Source organism: Delphinapterus leucas, chromosome 12 (assembly GCF_059928025.1).
Source record: "Delphinapterus leucas isolate spDelLeu-1000000601 "Yukka" chromosome 12, BTC_Dleu_Yukka2, whole genome shotgun sequence".
NCBI lineage: Eukaryota > Metazoa > Chordata > Mammalia > Artiodactyla > Monodontidae > Delphinapterus > Delphinapterus leucas.
In genome coordinates this window covers 78,445,930-78,467,125 of record NC_143140.1, presented here as the reverse complement: position 1 = coordinate 78,467,125, position 21,196 = coordinate 78,445,930, and the positions used below count along the sequence as shown (strand labels likewise).

General features: G+C 35.9%; 1 long non-coding RNA gene across 1 annotated transcript in view; it reads left to right on the top strand.

Moving 5' to 3' along the window:
- Window positions 1-21,196, top strand: part of LOC115802050 (uncharacterized) — a 456,956-nt gene that overhangs the window by 76,394 nt on the left and 359,366 nt on the right. The window lies entirely within an intron of this gene.

Sequence of the window (21,196 nt, the reverse complement as noted above, 5' to 3'; positions counted from 1 at the left end):
GACTGCAGTGTTCGACAGGAACATAGCAAATGTTTAATGTTTTAGCTCTGTATGTTCTTTGGTAATGTGGCTATTAATATAGATTCCTAACTATGATTCATGTCATGTTTTTGCCTTCTTCCAAAACCTCAATAAGAATCTTCCACCATGCTTCCCATCAGACCCCTTAAAGTTAGATATTAGATGAATTATTAATTGTTGTTAAAATAAAACACTTTTTTGATATTTGAGACTGTTTTAATGTGAATTTAACTATGTACTGATGGGTAAACAATCCATTCTGAGTATTTAGATGTGTCTTAGAAGCCTAAAATAAAAAAATTTTAATGATCATTTAGGAATCAGATGTCTGTTTTCTGGAAGAAAGGAAAGCATTCTCTCCAGAAAAAATATTAACCTTCTTTTAGCAAATGGTGGCAACGTGTTAGGTTGTACAAATTTATTTGCAAATTTTCCCTGTGAGGCTATAAAAACACAGGTGAAATTTCGATCTAGCTATTTTTATCATGAACTGGCTCTATCAATATGGTACCCAATGAAAGAAAGTGTTGGGAATTGCCTTATTCATTAGCAAGAAGCTTAGATTTATTCTAAGATTTCTTGAAGATACTTATTATTTTCCTAGGGCTGTAACAAAGTACCACAAACTGCGTGGCTTAGCTTAAACAAGAGGAATTTATTGTCTCACAGCTCTGGAGGGTAAACATTTACGATCAAGGGGTCAATAGGGTTGGTTCCTTCTGAGGGCTGTCGAGTAGACTGTTTCAGGCTTCTCTCCTAGGTTTTGGTGATTTGTGACAATTTTTGACATTCCTTGCCTTGTAGACGTATCACCTTAATCTCTGCCTTTATCTTTACATAGCATTCTTCCTTCATATAGTCTTCCCTCTGCAGATGTCTCTCTGTCCTTATTTCCTTTTGGTAAAAGGCCAACAGTTATATTGAATTAGGGCCCATCCTAATGACCTTGTTTTAACTTGATTACCTCTGTAAAGACCCTACTTCCAAATAAGGTTACATTCTGAGTACTGGAGGTAAATATAAGTGATATTGAAGATCTAAATGAAGGTCATTGTATTAGTTCATCAGACTGACTATGTGGTCGAAATGCAAACTACATGAAGTTGATTTAGAAGATTTAGTGCCATTCCAGGCACATATTAATAGCCAAGGGTTAGAAGATGAAAAAGACATAATCTGTAACCATATGGTTCTTTGTGGGAAAGACACCCATTAAAATACTTTGTACTATATGGTAAATCATAAGAAAAGGTTCTGGCCAGAAGGAGAGAGGGATGAGGTGATTTTTTCAAGATTAAGTAAGAGTTATCTAGCTAAACGAGGAATGGCGGTCAAGGTAGAGGACTTATTATCAAGAAAGGCACAGAGGTGAGAGATGTAAGGTATGTCCATGGAAATGCCACAGTTCAGTATTATTACTAAGATGTAAAATAAGAAGTGGAGAATAATAGATTCAAAAATGCTGATTAATGGTTGCGTTTGGAAGAAAAGAGGGATACAGCATTTTATTACATTTGCTGGATTTTATACTTTATTTAGGATTTTTGTATTTATGTTCATGGGAGATATTGTTCTTTATTTTTCTTTTCTCATACTGTTCTTGTTTAGCTTTTTGTTTTAATCAAATTATACTAGACTCATAAAATAATTTATTTGGATAGTTCCTGCTTTTAAAAATTATTTAGAAGAGTTTGTAAGACTGGAATTATCCATTCTTAAATTTTGGTAGAATTACCTGTGACACCATCCACGCTTTTGATCTGGGAAGTTTTTATATTTCTAATTCAATTTCTTTGGTGTGTCTAGGCCTATTTAAGTTTCTGTTTCTTCTTGATCAATTTTGTTTGTTCCTTTTATCTATGCTTTCAAATGTATTAACATAAAGTTCATTGCATCTTATCCCCTTTTTAATCTCTGTTGTATCTCTAATTGTGTTCCCTTTGTCATTTCAAAAGGTGCTTACTTTTGCCTTGCCTCTGTTTTCTTGATCACCCTTGCCAGAGGTTTGTCAATTTTATTTGTCTTTTCAAAGAATGAAGTTGGCTGTGTTGATGTTCCCATCATATGTTGCATTACATTTCCTCAGGTTTTCCTTTTCTTTTTATTATTTTCTTCCTTCTGCTTCTTTGTGTTTCTTCTGTTCTCTTTGTATCATTCAGGGTTGAATTGCTTAGATTGTTTATTTTCAGCCTTTCTTATTTTCTACTGTCTGGACACAGTTCCAGTTTTACATTTATTATGTTGTTATTTGATCAATGACTCCCATTTTAGACTATATGCTTCCTTAATTTGGAGACCATTTCAGTTTTTTATTGTCATTTCATATCTAACAGTTTGCACAGTGCCTGACTCATAATAGTGGCTCAGTGAAAATGTGCTGAACGGGTGAATGTTTAGTATGATTTGTAAACTGCGCTACACTATACACATTATTAATATATTTATCTGAGCTGAAGATAGTCCAGTAGCTTGGAGTGTATGAGAATATCAATGCAACTGTCTAAGAAAAGTTATAGATCAATATTTTTGAGAGATATTTTCATTTATAACCTAAGGGAATAAAAATATCTTCATGCAAACACTTTCTGAACTGCTGAGTGTTACAAAAACAGGAAAGTCAGTCATCAAAAGTGTTTATGAAGTCAACCTGAAGACTATCATTGCCTTTATGCTTCAGTGAAGTGTATGTGAAGGAATTCTTTATCAATAGGATTGTGATGCAATTTAAAATTTTAACACAGTAACAAGAAATTTTCCTTAATTTCTGTCAAAAGATAAATATTTGGAGTCAGATCTAAGTTCAAATGCCAGCTGTGTTCCCTAGCTACCTCTGCAACTTCAGGCAAGTGACTTTACCCCTCTGAGCTTCAGTTCTCCAATGCAGAAAATGGGGATAAAAGTACTTCCCTCTCTCCCTGTATTGTTGTGAGGATTAAATGAGATAATGAATGTAAAGTGCTTACCATAGTGTCTGGCACATGGCAGGTACTCAGTAAATATTGTTAGTGTTGTTGCTGCTATTACATGCGTGACATGTATGTCTTACGCTTCTTATACCTAATGCCCGACACATTGTAACCCTAGTGGCTAGCCTGAGCATGGTTGCAGAATTGAACTAACATCCTCATGTTGATGATGGTAGATGATTAAAAAAAAAAAAAGGAGCTATGGAAGAAAGGAATCCAGGCTTTGTAATTGTCAGCCACAAGCTTCAAATTCAGGTTAAAAGAATGTAATGGATAAAGAATATTTCCAAATGTCTCCTACACAGGGAGATGGACTTAACCATTAAAACTGAGGCATAAGCAAAAATATTCAGGGAAATAAGGATGAACATATGCAATAAAAAGGTGATCTTTTCTATTGTTCGGGTAAAAATAGGCACGCTCATTGGGAAAACTTGTCATCTAAAATTGCTTTCATACAAACAGCTCTGTGGGACCTTTTTATAATGCCTGTAATGAGAAAACTGGATTGGAATCATGCTATTATGAATGTACTCATAACAGATAATGTATAACATTACTTGACTTCTGGAATGACACAATATGGGGAATAATTAACTATATTACAGTGTGACTCTCTTCTGCTTGGATCATGTAGATCTGTTATATCAGAAGGTCAGTGGCAATGCTACTTCTATTGAAGAATTTTCATTTCTTTCAAAAAAATAGAAAATGACTTTCAATAACGACATAAATATAAAAATCTGCATTTACTATAGCTAGTATAAGACATTTTTTGCAACAATTACTGTTGTAATTTAGGCTGAATAATGCCAGCTATTTTGCTACTCTGCTGAAGTCCTCTTTTTTGAGCCTACAATGAACCTGTAATACTTATGGAAAGAGTTACCATAGCAACCTATATTGATGTCACAAGCTCAGGCTTCTGACTTCATTGCATAATGCAGTAGCAACTGGATTTGCAGCAGAAACACCCTGCTAAAGAACAAGTATCTTGGTTCACAGCAAAGAGGACAAAGGAAAACAGCAAGTTCTAGGGGGTTGAATGCTGGATTGTGAGTTAGAATGCCTGAGTTCTTATTTTAATCCTCCTTCTCACTTGTTGCTTTGTTTTGAGTAATTGTGTTTACATGTGTGCACTGAGGTTTGAAGCAAGAAATCTCCTATCTGTGGGGTAGGCATAGAAGAGAAAACTCATTATTTAATGTTTTAGCATTTGGTAGACAGCTTAATAAAGCTAAAGCACCCTAAAAATAACTTGGAAAGAAATAAATTATTAATGCCTTGTAGTAGATAAACTAGCTAGCTCAGAAAGATAAAGAAGACACTTGGAAATAAAAAAGCATGTGGCTAGGGTTTTTTCATTTTATTTTTTGAAATTGTAATGGGTAAAGGTCAAGGTTGATGTCCTAATCTTAATTGTAGTAAGAATGTAAAGAACTCTTACATAAATATGTCAATATTATATAGCTATATCTATTTAAAGATGTCTTTATATGTTCAGAGTAAGAGTAATCTGTATCTATTTGTGAGTATGATGCTTCTTATGTTTATACTGCATACATTAAATCATAACTGTTTCTTAATTTTACCATGCAAATATTTATGCTCATCAGAAAACAACTGAATATGGGAAATGGCTTTGCTAATTTAAAATGAAATTTCAAAAATCCTGGTGATATCTTTTTTAGGATGGCCTAATCTTTCCATTGCAGCCTATAACCTGTTCATTATGTCAATTGGTCTAGCTTTTTTTTTTGTACACTAAATTTTAGAATTGAGATACAAGTATTTTGAAATTTAAAAAGGCATTTAAACTATTAAATTTCCTCACCAGAAACTAAGGTGGAAACATGATAGAGCTTTTTATTTCCTCTAAGGTAACAAGCTAGAACATTTTGATGGAACTATGGCCTTTCCACCCCCTCCATCCATAAGGTTCAAAATCATTCCAAAATATCAGCAGAAGTTTAACATGCTACAAAACATCATTAACTAAATTCCATGTTAAAAAGCAACAGAAAGACACAAATAAATTGTTAAGTCTTACAGAACTTTTAAGTTACTGCTGAAAATGTAGAGCAAAGTAGAAATGGTGGCCATGTTTTCAGTAAGCACTTAAATGCAATTGAGCTTCACATCATATTTGTATCATGAGCCATTTGTAGGACTCTCAAAGTCTTGAAAAATCTTTATAAAACCAGAATTTAGTATACAGTGTTTGTATAGAATATATAAGGATAAAAACTAATTCTTTCATCGTAGGCTATGTCTATCAAACTAGCTAATGTGATATTTCTTTTATTCTGGGAAATAACCTTTTTGTGTGTTGTTGTGAATTTAATTCAACAGATATTTATTGACTTTATTGACCCAAAAAGATCTTGAATAGACATAGTGAAATTTTGTAAAAAAAAAAAAAAAAAAGAAAGGCAGGTTAGTCTCCAAATTATTTTCCCCAGTTTAAGCAAAGAGAACAAGTAGTATTGGTTACCTTCTGAACTCTACTTTGTTCCTTGCCCTGAATTCACTATTTCTTAAGTACAGCCCCTATAAATAGCAGAGACTAAACATATGAAAAATCACAATGTCAAAGAATTATAACTATAGAAAGAGCTTTAGTTAGTTCATTTTTATCAAACTGAGGTCTGATAGATTTAAATAACTTTCCCAAAGTTAATTAGTGGAAGAATCCAAACCTCAAACAACTGCTTGTTCTACTGCATCAGATTGTCCCCATCCTGCCTGATGGCTTTAATCCAGAGTTTCCTCTTCGATATATAGTCTGATACGTAGTCCTTTTTTTTTTCAGTTGAGGTATAATTGACATATAACATTATATTACTTTCTTGTGTACAACATAATTATTTAATATTTGTATATATTGCAAAATGATCACCACAATAAGTCTAGTTAGCATCCAAGCCCTTTTTTTCCTTAATTAAAAAAAAATGTTTTATGTCTTTTTTTCCCTTGGCAAATATCACTAGAGAGTAGAGACAAATTTTATTAGTCTTGATTAGAGACAAATTTTATTAGTCTTTTCAAAGAACCAACTTTTGGCATTATTACTCTCATTATCTTTTGCTGTGTAACAACCTTGAAAATTTATTGGCTTATAACAACCACCATTTTATTATCTCATGATTTTGTGGGTCAGGAATTCAGGGATAGCTTTCCTGGCTCATTCTCTTGCGTCACATGGTATTGACTGGGTTTACCTGGTGGTATTATTGGTTCTTGGTCTGGTCTGGAGAGTCCAAGATCGCTTCACTCACATGCCTGATGCCTTGGCAAGGAGAACTAGAGGGCCGAGGTCAGCCAGGTTTCTCCCTGTATCCATGTATCACAGGGCTGCTCCACATGGCCTCTCCAATGGAGTATTTATACTTCTTACATTGCAGCTTGGAATGCTAAGAACGTTCTATGGGAAGTGGAAATTGCATGTCCTCTTAAAGGCTAGACGTAGAGCTGGCAAAGCATCCCTTCTGCCATACTCTTGGTCAGAGTTGTTGCACAGCAAAGATTTAAGGGGAGGGGAAATAGACCCCTCCTATCAACGGGATGAGTGTCAAAGAATTGGGGCTATGTATTCCATCACATTGATCCCGTGTTATATTTTAGTTTCCTATTTCAATAGTCCATTCTTGCTTTAAATTTCTTCCTTCTGTTTTCTGTTTATAGTCTATCATTCTACACCCTACCCAGCTCCTTAAGTTGGATGTTTAAATCATTATTTTCCACAATGTGTTCTAATAAGAAGTGTAAAGTTTTCCTCAAATTACTGCTTTCATTGCTTTTCAAAGTAACACTACGTTGGTATTTTGCTCTTTGTTCAGTTACAAGTATTTTCAATGTTCCATTATCATTTCTTCTGTGGTCTATGAGTTATTTGGAAGTGTGGTTTTAGAATTTCAATCATATGGGGTCTTAATAATATACCCACTTGAGACTTAACAGATTTATCTATCGAATGCAATGCATGATCCTTATTTGGATCCTGACTTGAACAAACTAAGAAAACATAAGATAATCAAGGAAATATGAACACTGACTGGATATTTGAGGAATTATATATATTTTAATATATATATAATGGTATTATCATTCTGTTAAAGAAAAAAGTCCTTCCTTTATAGAGTTACAAATATTTATGGATGAATTTGCTTCAGAAAAATTCAGATGGGAGTGGATGTATAGATGATAAAAGATTGACTACGAGTTGAATAATCATTGAAGCTAGATGAAGGATACATGAGCACTCAACATATACTACTTCACTTACTCTTGCATGTGTTAGAAATTTTTCATGAGAAGATGTTAAAAATTCATCTCTTTAAATGATTTCTGATTTAACTGCTTTGTGGCTAGAGAATGCAATATATATACAAGTACACAAAAACACACGCCACACAGACTATTTATATTCTCTCTGTATAATGTAGAACATATATATATTCACACACATATACATTGTATGTAAGATGAGTCTTGCTTTATGGATTAATGTATTCAATTTTGATAAATGTATCGTGTGCTTGAGAAGAAATCTGTCTATCTTCATTAAATCAAGTTTGGTAGTCCAAAATATTCATATTTTTATAGACTTTTTTCTGCTTGAACTATCAATAATTGAAAAAGGTGTGTTTCATTCTTATATTATCATGATGATTATCAATTTTTCTCTGGAGTTCTTGAATGTTTTGCATTGTGTAATTTGAGGTAGGACCATATTACATACCTAGTTGTTAAATCTTACTGTAATTTGAAACTTTAGGTAGTATCACTTGTTCTTCCTAATAATTTTTTTTATCCTAAAGACTCTTTTTATATTATTAATATAGCTCTCCCCAGCTTTCTCTGGGCTATTATTTGTTGGACATATCTTTCAACAATTTTCTCTTTATATTTTAGGTGTGTCTAATGTAGAATTTTTATGTTTAGCCTTAAAATTTCTGTCTTTAACTGGCAAGTTTGGTGTATTTATCAATACATTAATACATTTATCAATACATACAAGTTTGGTGTATGTATTTATCAATACATAAATATTGTGATTAGTGATATATATTTACTTATTTCTGTGATCTTCATTTATACTTTCTGTTTGTTTTTTTTCTATGCCTCTTCCTTCCTCCCTCCCTCCCTCTCCCTCTTTCTTTTTTTTTCTTTCTCTTTCCTTTTTTCTTTCTCTCTTTCTTTCAAATTTGCTTGTTTTATTATCCAGTTATCTTACTTTACTGATTAGAAATGATATATTCTAACTTATTTTCTTTTATAATTTTGACATTTTAAGGGGGTGTCCACTAATTTAACAATGACTAAATTTAATCAACCGTTTATACCCTCCTCTTTATGAACAATACAAGGGTTCTGGAACAATTATTCCAATCATCTTTTCTGACTTCCATGCTATTATTACTCTTTAAGTTCTATCATTTAACTTCCCCAATTAGAATTTTATTTATTATTTTATAAGACAGTTTATATAGATTTATCTATATGCTTACCAATTTCTGCTCATCTTTCTTCTTAGATCTTCTTTCTGGGATTTTTTTTTTTTTTTCAGAAGTATATCTTTCAGAAATTTCTTGTGAAAGTGTACTGTTTTTCTCTCAGATTTTGTTGATCTAAAAATGCTTGAAATATGTTTAATTCACTCAACCCTGAAGAAATTTTGATGGATACAAAATAGTAGGTTGAGAGTTATTTTCTTGAAATAATTTCTTGAAGACATAATTCTATGGCTACTGGCTTTTATTGTGGCTGTTGAAAGCCTGCCTTTAGATAGTTATCATTTCTTTGCAGAAGAAATGACTATTTTTTAGATCTCTTAAGCTGTGGTGTTCTGAACTTTTACTACAATATGTGTAGGTATGGATATCTTTCATATATCTTTCAGAATCTTCCATCAGTTCTGAAAAATTCTCAAGCATTATGTCTTTGAATATTTCCCCTCCTCCATTCTTTCTATTACTACTTTATGAGACCTTCTCATTCAGTTCTTCAAGTCTATTTATCTTTTAATTTCATATATTGCATTCCCTTTTCTCTGTCTGCTTCATTCTGTGTACTTCCTTTAGGGTAATCTTTTAATTTCCTGATTCTGCCTTCAGCTTTATCTAAGTTGTTAGTTTACTTATAGAGAAACTTTATAATTTCAATGATTATATTTTCATTCTAAAAACTGTATTTTTAACAGTAGCTTGATCTTTTAAAAATAATTTCATCTTGGCTGTTTCCTTTTTTGAATTTATTATTTCTTTCAATATTTTATTTAGAATTATTTCATATTTTATTATTTTTTTAATATCTTTATTGGAGTATAATTTCTTCACAATGTTGTGTTAGTTTCTGCTGTACAACAAAGTGAATCAGCTATATGTATACATATATCCCCAAATGCCCTCCCTCTTGCATCTCCCTCCCACCCTCCCTATCCCACCCCTCTAGGTGGTCACAAAGCACTGAGCTGATCTCCCCGCAGCTTCCCACTAGCCATCCATTTTACATTTGGTAGGGTATATATGTCAATGCTACTCTCTCACTTCGTCCCATTTATAGATGGTAATTCTACAATTTGAAGTTATGGGGGTGGTTTTAAATATGTTGTGTATTTTTTCTGCTTATTCATTGCTGTAGTAAACATTCTCCTTGTGGGTTTCCTCAGTTTTTATGATGACTTCATAATCCATGGAAATCTTTGGGGTTATAATCGAAATACTTTTCTCTAAGGACGATTGAGTTTGGTTTGCCTGGATTCCCTGGTTGCTACTGACCTAGGTCCATCCATTTTGTTCAACATCAAGGGTTTCATTCTAATGTTGGACTTTTAGATTCTGTTCACCCAACCCTGAGTCAGGCTTAGTATCTCAGTACCAGCATTTCCCTCATAGTAACCCCAGATTTTATTTTTTCTTGCTCCTCTCCTCTCCAGCTTCAACTCATGGTGTTCTCTCTCTCTCTGGTAGTATATCCCTGAGGGTTTTCCTTACTTTCTTCTGGATCCAGAAGAATATTTTCAAGATTGTGGGCTATAGTCTATCCAATAACCAGATATATTTTAGCCTTTGTGTCTTATCCAAATTATCTGGACATACTACTTTTTCCAACCTTCTGTCAGTTGATTTGAATTGTGGTCATTGTTTCCCTTTATCTGGTCTGGCATGGACCATAGTTTATAAAAATTGTCAAATTTTCCAACTTTTAAGGGAAAACTCAATATTTTCGAACACTGATACATATTTTACCCTTAAAACTTTTTTCTTTGGTCATTTCGATAGTTTTAGGAGTATAGACTTGTTGAACAAATAACACAAAGTAGTGTTCTTCGAATTGGAAGTCCATACATTGTGTTTTAAGGATAAGGCTTGAGGGTGAAATTCTAGTGAAAAATAGCATAAAAGATGAAACTGAGTTTAATGTTGACGGATTGATGAAGGAGGGGAGTCACTTAATGTTACATTTATCAAAAAAGGAAAAGTTATTAACTTTTCTGGTAGAAGAGAAAATGATGTGATGAAAACTGTTGGAGAAAGATAGCAATTATGAATAATACGAATTGAGTTAAGAAGATACCGAGATGAGAGAATACAGATTAGAAGCCCCCTTTTTTTTTCAATTGATCAAAGATAATGGCAAAGGGCTGAATTAAAATAATGACTAGGAGCTGGAAAGGAAAGCTATTCTCTGAGAGATTTCATAAGTATTGGTAGCATCTAAGAAGGGGTTGATGGAGAAAGAAGGAAGCAACATGTTAGTAACAATAACAGTGATACTGTCGGTTATCCAAGGATATAATCCTGAAGGCTTAGTATTATTTTGACGTCATTGAGAATAAAAACAAGTTGCTAAGTATCTTTATAGTAGTCTTGAAAGACTACTATAAAGTAGTAGAGCATCGTTTGGGATAAGAAAGCTTGGGTTTCATACTAACTCTGCCACTTTTTAACTTTGTGACCTATGGAAATTTATTCAACCTTCTTTGGACCTTAGTTTCTTCATATGGAAACTGAGATAATGAGAGCCTTGTGGAGTTATTTTTAAGGTTAAACATGTGTAAAAAGTTTGTAACAGAGTGAGTGGGGAAGGTCACTGAATTACTCAACCAGGAGTCTTGGCTGGGTCTTAGCTGAGGCTTGAATATACTACTGGATGGAGTTAGGTGGATGCCTAGCATCTAGCTACATCCTCTGATTTGCAGGGTGTCCCTGAGTCCATTGGGAAGGAACTTGAAACAGCTCTCCATTTATGAACGCATAGAGAATCATGAAAAAGACTTGAGGTCTTGCCACTTACCAGGTATGGGCTACAGAAGGAGAAATTATTAAAGTGGTATGAACAAGATCATGGGATGCAAGAAAAAAAGTTATAATTTCATTTGTGTGGAAGGTCCAGCTGAAGTTAGATGTGGTATTTTCTAGCTGTGCTTGTTAGATCAGGAACAGAATGGGGAAAACAGACAGTGTGGTCTGTTAATGTTGGAACTGGCACATTTATGCCTTTATGTGTACTATAAAAGGATTAGTTAAATGCAGGAATAGAAGTATTTATTATAATAATTAACCACGGGCTGCTGACTGGGTAGAGAGGCATGAAATAAGGAAGGCCAGAAAAGGAATGAAGGACGGTGATGAAGGAAGAACAATGAGGGAAAAGAGCATGCCAGAAGTGAGATGACAGAATAGAACATGTGATGGTCAGGGAGAGGCATTTCAAGAGGCTTCTGAAGAGGAAGCAGTTAAGAGATATGGCAAGGTTTAAGGTGTGGTTTATTGTTCGCTACAGGGAGTGGAAGATACTAGTGTCCATGCGGTTGAGAAAATGCTAGATGATTCTTGTCTCGACTGCAGGGAAGGATTGGGTGCAGAGGAGTTAAACTCAAGGAGAAAAGTGGGAGTAAAGTTTTATTTGTCATTTAGAAAAAAGTATATTAAGCTCCTACTATGTGGTAGGCCCTGTACCAGGTACTGGGTTACAATGACAAATAAATGAATACAATTCCTCCTCCCTCCCCTGCTGAATGGATCGATTAGACCCTCATGGCTGCCCTGCTACCTTCTCTCTTTATGACACAGTCTGCTAATTAGCTTCACCTATTACTTTGTATTTCCCGTTCCCTAGAGAGGAATTCAGTTTGTGTAGCTCATCTTTTCAGACAAGGTCTAGAGTCTTGCTTACTGGCTTAGGCAGTAGATTGGCAGCCTTTGTGTTAGATGTTCATCCCTGTTCAATCTTCCCCTGCAAAATGGGGAGAGTTACCTGGTACAGGTACAGGTCATGTCCCCTCAGCAGGGGCAGGTGTTTTAGCCTGAGTATCCCAGAAAGCAGAGCCTGATACAAGAATTTATGCTACTGTTTTTCTGAAGGGAGGCAAGAATGAGTATAAAGGAACCAAGGTAGGGAAGGAGGGAAAGCTAATTGGAAGGTGTGTTGCTGAATTAGTAGCACTAATTTAGCCTGCTTCCTGTCATTGGACTGTCCTGTGAAAGGACATCTCAGGACTATAGATAGTTGAGGAGAAAGGGGAAGTATTTATCTATTTTTCTTGTCAGCCGTTGGTTAAAGGTTTGCTCTACTGGGATGGGACTTCCCTGAAACTCCAGAATGCATCTGTGGATACTAAGCAAGACCACTCACACCTCAGTGTCAACAAGAAAGTCCTGAGTTGATGAGAGGCATGTGGCATGGCCTTCAAGTAAGGCATTGCCAGGTTCTGCCTGAATCAAATCATTCCAAACTCATGCAGAGCTGGTTAATGGTTAATGCAGCAGCAGTTGAGACAAAAGACAAAAAGACACATGAGGCTGGGAGACTGTGGTTGATATGTAAGAAAGCAATGAGGGATATTGTTAGTTAGGGATGTGAGAAATTGGCCAGTGATGGAGATAACAGAGTCTGGAGTTTTCAGATATGAGAAGGTCTATGCTCAAAAGAGTAAATGTTGGAATGGCTTAAGAAGAGAGGGATGTGGTAATATTGAGTCAATGTTCCCATGGGTCCCTTAGCCTTACTTTCCCAGCAGTAGGAAAGGTGGGCAGATCTACTAAGATGGGAAGGCACCATAGCTATTTGAGGACCCAAAACATTTAAGTGGAGGAATTCCTCATTTCTGTAGCCTAGATCTTTTCAGACCTTATCTTTTGGTCCAGGTGAGGGCATTTGGGCATCAGTCATGTTCTAGGTATTGGGTTAAGCGCTTTACATAGTTTAACTCATTAAAAATTTATAACTGTAAAGAATTATTATCCCTAATGTACAGAGGAAGAAACTGAGACCCTGAAGTCTAGGTGATTTACTCAGCTAATAAAGGATTGGAATGCAGGTAAGTCTAACTGTAAATAAGGCCTGTCCTCTTTCCAGCCCACAATATCTGTCCTTTAATTTTCAGACTCTCTGGTCTTATCAGGGTTTCTTGCGGTTGACTTTGGTGCCCTTTGAAGGACTAGGGGAGTTCATGTCTTTTTACCCTTGTATGAGAAGTCTTTCCTGAAGGCCCATGAATTCTAAGGCTGAACCCATTCCCATAGCATCGCCCAAAGTGAAATTAAGTGGTGGTACCAGAAAGGAGGCTGTGCCCTGCAATAGTTGCTCAGCTACACTTTCCTTGGTATCTATTTGGACTACATAAATATCTTTTTTTTTTTTTTTTTTTTGCGGTACGCGGGCCTCTCACTGTTGTTGCGGCCTCTCCCGTTGCGGAGCACAGGTTCTGGACGCGCAGGCTCAGCGGCCATGACTCATGGGCCCAGCCTCTCCGTGGCATATGGGATCTTCCCAGATTGGGGCACGAACCCGTGTCCCCTGCATCGGCAGGCAGACTCTCAACCCCTGCGCCACCAGGGAAGCCCCATAAAAATCTTTTGTCTTATAATTTTGGTGGCATTTAGGTAAAGCCTATACATGAAAGCAAATGGTTTTGTTTTCCTGATGGAACGTTTAGTTTAGCTCTCCAACATGTTGCTTTTAGCTTGCTTATGAGGATGCATCCTCCTTTTCAGAGTATAGACTTGAAAATGTATTTCCGCAGATTTACATAAATTCCCCAGGAATCACTATAATGTGAGCAAAGAAAGAATTACCCAGCTGTGCACTGATTTAATGGAATTATGAAGCTTTAGGGTATGGGCTCTGCAAAAGATATCTAGGGGAAATAGTCACTCAAGCTGCTGGAGAAATAAACCGTTAAATGAATTTGTCAATCCGATAGAAGATCATTTTAGAAACCAGCATCAGCCATGGTTTTGAAAAACCCACCTTAGGAAGTGCTTGTGAAAATGGTGTACATTTCAGAAATCACTTGTTATTTATGAGAATGGATGTTAATATTTTATTATAGCATTTTGGGGTGGGGGAGAAGAAGCTTTTATTTTAGAATAGTTTTGTTTGAAGTGGAGAGAATTAGCAAATGCCCTGTTCCTGCCATCAACTTGAGACCAACAGCATCCTCAGATACACTTACCTTTCAATTTAATAGGGGTCCTCAGTTATCCCTGAAAATGGTTCTGTATTCCTATGACATACATAATACTGTATATCAATGTTATTACAAAAAAAAGAGAAATCAATCTAATTAATTAAACTGTTATAATGAGAAAAAACATTTAATAGGGGTCTTAAACCTCACCTGGGCCAGAGTTTACTAATAGTGGTCTGAATGTCCTTCACACCTCAATCTCTTGTCAGTGATGTGGAAAGATTTAAGAAGGTACCAGCTTCTGGGGCTCAGGGTTTTTACCATCTATTTAACCTACTTTGAATCTTTCTTTAGATGCTGGTGTCCCAAACAATTACGTGGTTTTGTACTCTGTGGCTGGTTCTATAGGTTGGTTAGAATAACATAATAGCGAGGGGGAAGACCTCATGATTCCCTTGGCCTTGGAACATGTGCATTATGTCCTTTTCAAGATAATACCCCAGCTTTAGCCAGCTGTCTGTAAATAAATATCTTTGATTCAAAGAGGCTTATTCAAGAATATGAATGGATCAATATTAATTTATATTCTGTTGGAAAAACAACCACTGATAGTGAGTCAATAGGTTCATCTTTGTCTATAAATACATAAATCAGTCAATAAGTATTTAATAGTATATATAACATGCTCTATGGGGGATGCAGAGAAGGAAGAAATATTTGTCCATGGCATCAAGGAGTTTTTAGCACATATACCAAAGAAACAATAACAATAGCTAACATGTTTTGTGCACTCATTATGTGCCAGGATTTTCTTTTTTCTCATCTCCCACAGACTTCACAATAACCTTATGACTTAGGCACTCTGATTATCCCATTTTACAGAAGAGAAAATAGAGTCACAGACAAGCTAATTTTCTTTTAACATCTTTATTGGAATATAATTGCTTTGCAATGGTATGTTAGTTTCTGCTTTACAACAAAATGAATCAGTTATATATATACATATGTTCCCATATCTCTTCCCTCTTGCGTCTCCCTCCCTCCCACCCTCCCTATCCCACCCCTCCAGGCGGTCACAAACCACCGAGCTGATCTCCCTGTGCTATGTGGCTGCTTCCCACTAGCTATCTATTTTACGTTTGGTAGTGTATATATGTTCATGCCACTCTCTCACTTTGTCACAGCTTACCCTTCCCCCTCCCGATATCCTCAAGTCCATTCTCTAGCAGGTCTGTGTCTTTATTCCTGTCTTACCCCTAGGTTCTTCATGACATGTTTTTTTCTTCAATTCCATATATATGTATTAGCATACGGTATTTGTCTCTCTCTTTCTGACTTACTTCACTCTGTATGACAGACTCTAGGTCTATCCACCTCATTACAAATAGCTCAATTGCGTTTCTTTTTATGGCTGAGTAATATTCCATCGTATATATGTGCTATATCTTCTTTATCCATTCATCCGATGATGGACATTTAGGTTGTTTCCATCCCGGGCTATTGTAAATAGAGCTGCAATGAACATTTTGGTACATGACTCTTTTTGAATTATGGTTTTCTCAGGGTATATGCCCAGTAGTGGGATTGCTGGGTCATATGGTAGTTCATTTGTAGTTTTTTCAGGAACCTCCATACTGTTCTCCACAGTGGCTGTATCAACTTACATTCCCACCAACAGTGCAAGAGGATTCCCTTTTCTCCACACCCTCTCCAGCATTTATTGTTTCTAGATTTTTTGATGATGGCCATTCTGACTGGTGTGAGATGATATCTCACTGTAGTTTTGATTTGCATTTCTCTAATGATTAGTGATGTTGAGCATTCTTTCATGTGTTTGTTGCAGTCTGTATATCTTCTTTGGAGAAATGTCTGTTTAGGTCTTCTGCCCATTTTTGGATTGGGTTGTTTGTTTTTTTGTTATTAAGCTGCATGAGCTGCTTATAAATATTGGAGATTAACCCTTTGTCAGTTGTTTCATTTGCAAATATTTTCTCCCACTCTGAGGGTTGTCTTTTGGTCTTGTTTATGGTTTCCTTTGCTGTGCAAAAGCTTTGAAGTTTCATTAGGTCCCATTTGTTTATTTTTGTTTTTATTTCCATTTCTCTAGGAGGTGGGTGAAAAAGGATCTTGCTGTGATTTATGTCACAGAGTGTTCTGCCTATGTTTTCCTCTAAGAGTTTGATAGTTTCTGGCCTTACATTTAGGTCTTTAATCCATTTTGAGCTTATTTTTGTGTATGGTGTTAGGGAATGATCTAATCTCATACTTTTACATGCACCTGTCCAGTTTTCCCAGAACCACTTATTGAAGAGGCTGTCCTTTCTCCACTGTACATTCCTGCCTCCTTTATCAAAGATAAGGTGACCATATGTGTGTGGGTTTATCTCTGGGCTTTCTGTCCTGTTCCATTGATCTATCTTTCTGTTCTTGTGCCAGTACCATACTGTCTTAATTACTGTAGCTTTGTAGTATAGTCTGAGGTCAGGGAGCCTGATTCCTCCAGCTCCGTTTTTAGTTCTCAAAATTGCTTTGGCTATTTGGGGTCTTTTGTGTTTCCATACAAATTGTGAAATCTTTTATTCTAGTTCTGTGAAAAATGCCAGTGGTAGTTTGATAGGGATTGCATTGAATCTGCAGACTGCTTTGGGTAGTAGAGTTATTTTCACAATGTTGATTCTTCCAATCCAAAACATGGTATATCTCTCCATCTATTTGTATCATCATTAATTTCTTTCATCAGTGTCTTATAATTTTCTGCATACAGGTCTTTTGTCTCCTTAGGTAGGTTTATTCCTAGATATTTTATTCTTTTTGTTGCAATGGTCAATGAGAGTGTTTTCTTGATTTCACTTTCAGATTTTTCATCATTAGTGTATAGGAATGCCAGAGATTTCTGTGCCTTAATTTTGCATCCTGCTACTTTACCAAATTCATTGATTAGCTCTAGTAGTTTTCTGGTAGCATCATTAGGATTCTCTATGTATAGTATCATGTCATCTGCAAACAGTGACAGCTTTACTTCATCTTTTCTGATTTGGATTCCTTTTATTTCATTTTATTCTCTGATTGCTGTGGCTAAAACTTCCAAAGCTATGTTGAATAAAAGGGGTGAGAGTGGGCAACCTTTTCTTGTTCCTGATCTTAGTGGAAATGCTTTCAGTTTTTCACTATTGAGGACGATGTTGGCTGTGGGTTTGTCATATATGGCCTTTATTATGTTGAGGAAAGTTCCCTCTATGCCTACTTTCTGCAGGGTTTTTATCATAAATGGGTGTTGAATTTTGTCGAAAGCTTTCTCTGCGTCTATTGAGATGATCATATGGTTTTTCTCCTTCAATTTGTTAATATGGTGTGCCACGTTGAATGATTTGCGTATATTGAAGAATCCTTACATTCCTGGAATAAACCCCACTTGATCATGGTGTATGATCCTTTTAATGTGCAGTTGGATTCTGTTTGCTAGTATTTTGTTGAGGATTCTTGCATCTATGTTCATCAGTGATATTGGCCTGTAGTTTTCTTTCTTTGTGACATCCTTGTCTGGTTTTGGTATCAGGGTGATGGTGGCCTCGTAGAATGAGTTGGGGAGTGTTCCTCCCTCTGCTATATTTTGGAAGAGTTTGAGAAGGATAGGTGATAGCTCTTCTCTGAATGTTTGATAGAATTCGCCTGTGAAGCCATCTGGTCCTGAGCTTTTGCTTGTTGAAAGAGTTTTAATCACAGTTTCAATTTCAGTGCTTGTGATTGGTCTGTTCATATTTTCTATTTCTTCCTGATTCCGTCTTGGCAGGTTGTGCATTTTTAAGAATTTGTCCATTTCTCCCAGGTTGTCCATTTCATTGGCATAGAGTTGCTTGTAGTAATCTCTCATGATCTTTTGTATTTCTGCAGTGTCAGTTGTTATTTCTCCTTTTTCATTTCTAATTCTATTGATGTGAATCTTCTCCCTTTTTTTCTTGATGAGTCTGGCTAATGGTTTATCAATTTTGTTTATCTTCTTAAAGAACCAGCTTTTAGTTTTATTGATCTTTGCTATCGTTTCCTTCATTTCTTTTTCATTTATTTCTGATCTGATTGTTATGATTTCTTTCCTTCTGCTAACTTTGGGGTATTTTTGTTCTTCTTTCTTCCAGTTGCTTTAGGTGCAATGTTAGGTAGTTTATTGGAGATGTTTCCTGTTTCTTAATGTAGGATTGTATTGCTATAAACTTCCCTCCTAGAACTGCTTTTGCTGCATCCCATAGATTTTGGGTCCTCGTGACTCCATTGTCATTTGTTTCTAGGTATTTTTTGATTTCCTCTTTGATTTCTTCAGTGATCACTTCGATATTAAGTAGTGTATTGTTTAGCCTCCATGTGTTTGTATTTTTTAAAGATATTTTCCTGTAATTGATATCTAGTCTCATAGCGTTGTGGTCAGAAAAGATACTTGATACAATTTTCTTAAATTTACCAAGGCTTGATTTGTGACCCAAGATATGATCTATCCTGGAGAGTATTCCATGAGCACTTGAGAAAAATGTGTATTCTGTTGTTTTTGGATGGAATGTCCTATAAATGTCAATTAAGTCCATCTTCTTTAATGTATCATTTAAAGCTTGTGTTTCCTTATTTATTTTCATTTTGGATGATCTGTCCTTTGGTGAAAGTGGGGTGTTAAAGTCCCCTACTATGAATGTGTTACTGTCGATTTCCCCTTTTATGGCTGTTAGTATTTGCCTTATGTACTGAGGTGCTCCTATGTTGGGTGCATAAATATTTACAATTGTTATACCTTCTTCTTGGATCGTTCCCTTGATCAGTATGTAGTGTTCTTCTTTGTCTCTTCTAATAGTCTTTATTTTAAAGTCTATTTTGTCTGATATGAGAATTGCTACTCCAGCTTTCTTTTGGTTTCCATTTGCATGAAATACCTTTTTCCATCCCCTTACTTTCAGTCTGTATGTGTCTCTAGGTCTGAAGTGGGTCTCTTGTAGACAGGAAATATATGGGTCTTGTTTTTGTATCCATTCAGCCAATCTGTGTCTTTTGGTGGGAGCATTTAGTCCATTTACATTTAAGGTAATTATCGATATGTATGTTCCTATTCCCATTTTCTTAATTGTTTTGGGTTCGTTATTGTAGGTCTTTTCCTTCTCTTGTGTTTCTTGCCTCGAGAAGTTCCTTTAGCAGTTGTTGTAGAGCTGGTTTGGTGGTGCTGAACTCTCTCAGCTTTTGCTTGACTGTAAAGGTTTTAATTTCTCCATCAAATCTGAATGAGATCCTTGCTGGGTAGAGTAATCTTGGTTGCAGATTTTTCTTCTTCATCACTTTCAATATGTCCTGCCAGTCCCTTCTGGCTTGCAGAGTTTCTGCTGAAAGAGCAGCGGTTAACCTTATGGGGATTCCCTTGTGTGTTATTTGTTGTTTTTCCCTTGCTGCTTTTAATACGTTTTCTTTGTATTTAATTTTTGACAGTTTGATTAATATGTGTCTTGGCGTATTTCTCTTGGATTTATCCTGTATGGGACTCTCTGTGCTTCCTGGACTTGATTAACTATTTCCTTTCCCATATTAGGGAAGTTTTCAACTATAATCTCTTCAAATATTTTCATAGTCCCTTTCTTTTTCTCTTCTTCTTCTGGGACCCCTATAATTCGAATGTTGGTGCGTTTAATGTTGTCCCAGAGGTCTCTGAGATTGTCCTCAGTTCTTTTCATTCTTTTTTCTTTATTCTGCTTTGCAGTAGTTATTTCCACTATTTATCTTCCAGGTCACTCATCCGTTCTTCTGCCTCAGTTATTCTGCTATTGATCCCATCTAGAGTATTTTTCATGTCATTTATTGTGTTGTTCATCATTGTTTGTTTCATCTTTAGTTCTTCTAGGTCCTTGGTAAACGTTTCTTGTATTTTGTCTATTCTATTTCCAAGATTTTGGATCATCTTTACTATCATTATTCTGAATTCTTTTTCAGGTAGATTGTCTATTTCCTCTTCATTTGTTAGGTCTGGTGGGTTTTTATCTTGCTCCTTCATCTGCTGTGTATTTTTCTGTCTTCTCATTTTGCTTATCTTACTGTGTTTGGGGTCTCGTTTTTGCAGGCTGCAGATTCGTAGTTCCCGTTGTTTTTGGTGTCTGTCCCCAGTGGCTAAGGTTGTTTCAGTGGGTTGTGTAGGCTTCCTGGTGCAGGGGACTAGTTCCTGTGTTCTGGTGGATGAGGCTGTTTCTTGTCTTTCTGGTGGGCAGGTCCACGTCTGGTGGTGTGTTTTGGGGTGTCTGTGGACTTATTATTATTTTAGGTAGCCTCTCTGCTAATGGGTGGGGTTGTTCTCCTGTCTTGCTAGTTGTTTGGCATAGGATGTTCAGCACTGTAGCTTGCTGGTCGTTGAGTGAAGCTGGGTGCTGGTGTTGAGATGGAGATCTCTGGGAGATTTTCGCCATTTGATATTATGTGGAGCTGGGAGGTCTCTTGTGGACAAGTGTCCTGAAGTTGGCTCTCCCACCTCAGAGGCACAGCACTGACTCCTGGCTGCAGCACCAAGAGCCTTTCATCCACTCGGCTCAGAAGGGAGAAAAAGTAGAAAGAAAGAATTAGTAGAAGGAAGGAACGAAGAAAGAAAGAAAGAAAGAAAGAAAGAAAGAAAGAAAGAAAGAAAGAAAGAAAGAAAGAAAGGAGGGAGGGAGGAGGGAGGAAGGAAGGAGGAAAGGAAGAAAAAAGATAAAGTAAAATATAGTAAGATAAAATATAATAAAGTTATTAAAATAAAAAATAATTATTAAGAGAAAAAAAAAAGGAAAAAAAAACGGATAAA